The following is a 2557-nucleotide window of genomic DNA, read 5'->3' as shown; positions in this document are numbered from 1 at the left end:
AAAAAGATACAGATTATCTGGGTTTGGTGACAGGTGACTGTAATCCCAGCTACCCCGGAGGCAGAGGCAGAGAATCACTTAAATCCAGGAGGCGGGGGGTTGCAGTGAGCTGAGATTGAGCCACTGCACTTCAATCTGGGTGACAGAGCAAGACTTTGTGTCAAAAAGAAAAAAGAGAGAGAGAGACCATTTGACATTCTAGAGGTGACTACATGCAAACATTTATAACTTTTGAGAGAATACACTGCAGTAGGGAGACACTATTTTGACTAGCAGAAGAATAATACTACAACTTTTAAGTATGCTTTTTAGCCAGTGTTCCCGTGAACAGCAAACTAAAATTAAATAGATCAAATAGTTAACTAGGTAAATGGTCTACTCATTTCAGCCAAGCAGACTGTTCATTAATCCCCTGCAACTGAGTCTCTGCAATACTGCACGTATTTCTCCATGTCAAACTACAAGTATTAGCAACTGCACAGATACTTCTCTGTTATCCAGTCAGTAATCTTTAGAACAACTTTATCCCCTATTATGGGGGATACATTTCTTTTTCTTCTTTGGATGGTCCTGATCTTTTGACCCCATGATCCACCCGCCTCGGCCTCCCAAAATGCTGGGATTACAGACATGAGCCACCACGCCTGACCCCTATGGGGGATAAATTTCTATTTTTTTTTCCTCAGGAAGTCATTGAAAAAATGACTCTCTCTCTCTCTCTCTGGCATTCCTCAAGTTACTTCCTCTTTTCCTTTGTTCTCCTCTGCCTTTACTTCTATAGAAAATTTCCAAGTTTTTAGCCAATCGGGTCAAGCATAGAATGTGAGGTCCCATTCTGGCCAATGAAAACTGGACACAGCAGTAAGGCGATTGCGTCAGGTTATAAAAGTTATAAATGGGCCAGGCGCAGTGGCTCACGCCTGTAATCCTAGCACTTTGGGAGGCCAAGGTGGGTGGATCACCTGAGGTCAGGAGTTCAAGACCAGCCTGGCCATCATGGTGAAGCCCCATCTTAGAAAAAAAAAAAAAAAATGTTATAAATGTCCCTGTCTCCTCTATTCAGGTGAGTTGCACTGTTCCTGCAGGAAGTAAACTAGTCTTGCCAAAGTTTTCCATTGTCTCAGTATGAATTTTTCTGGACATTATAAACCCATTTCCAACATCTGGTCATGTTTTTGATGTGTTGATTCTTTCCAGTCCAGAGGCATAATCTCATGTCTGAACATTCCCACTCGTGTGATTATGACATATGACTTTACTCAGCACCAGAGTGATTTGGTGCTCCTGCACTGGCCCAGCCCACAGAAGCGATTGTGACATCTTCCTGGATCCAGCACTGAGATGGTGTGAGTATTCTCCTGCCTTGGCACTGCCCATGGGGACATTGTGTCATATTGCTGGGCTCCACACATAGGTTATGTGACTCTCCTGCCTGTGCCCTGCCCACTTGGGCCATTGTGACTTTTCCTGGCTCCAACACCGAGGTGATTTAACTCTACTGTGCCACCACACTCAGCTAATTTTGTATTTTTAGTAGTTACAGGGTTTCTCCATGTCAGTCAGGCTGGTCTCAAACTCCCGACCGCAGGTGATCCACCTGCATTGGCCTTCCAAAGTACTGAGATTAGAGGCATGAGCCACCACGCCGACCGTGCTCCTGTTTTCCTCTTAGAATGCTGCCATCTTCATGAATAAAATACATGGTAGCCAGCTGAAAAATAAGATATTATGGGGAGGAGAAGCAAGTTGCCCCTGTTTTCAGCCCCGGAAGCATAAGATCACTGCTAGAAGTACAGCTGGCTAGTCAACAAGCAGCTGATGATACAGGTCTGAAGGAGCTCAGAGGAGACCAGAAGAATAGCCCCACTTAGCCCAACCTAAATGGCTGAGCATCCCATTCATAAATAAGTTTTGGATGGTTTGTTATGCTGCAACAGCTAACTAATACATGCACCCAGTGCAGATAGGATGCCAGGATTCAGTGACAGGTGATGATTTTGTTGCCTTCTAACAGTGACCACCCTCTGGGTACTGACTTCTTCCCCTGATTTAAAGTTGGATGTTGGTGTCCTCTTCCTGCCTACCGTCAGTGGTTTGTTCTCAGAGAGCTGTGTCAGGACTGCTCATAGAAAAATGTCAGAAAATGCTAAAATTGGGCATGCTGCCTCCAACTTCAAAGCCACAGTCGTTATGCCAGATGGTCAGTTTAAAGATTTCAACCTGCTGGGTGTGGTGGTGCGTGCCAGCAGTCCCGGCTACTCGGAAGGCTGAGGTGGGAGGATTGCTTAAACCTAGGAGTTCTGGGCTGTAGTGTGCTATGCTGATCGGGTGTCCTCACTAATTTCAGCATCAATATGGTGACCTCCTGGGAGCAGGGGACCACCAGGTTGCCTATGGTGGGGTGAACCGGCCCATGTCGGAAACGAAGCAGGTCAAAACTCCAGTGCTGATTAGTAGTGAGATATCGCTTGTGAATAGCCACTGCACTGCAGGGTGGGCAACAGGCTATTTTTATCTCTTAAAAATAAATAAATAAATAAACAATTTTTTTTTTTTT

The sequence above is a fragment of the Cebus imitator genome, unplaced genomic scaffold, assembly GCF_001604975.1.
Source record: "Cebus imitator isolate Cc_AM_T3 unplaced genomic scaffold, Cebus_imitator-1.0 Scaffold847, whole genome shotgun sequence".
NCBI classification, from domain to species: domain Eukaryota; kingdom Metazoa; phylum Chordata; class Mammalia; order Primates; family Cebidae; genus Cebus; species Cebus imitator.
This window is presented reverse-complemented; position numbering follows the sequence as displayed.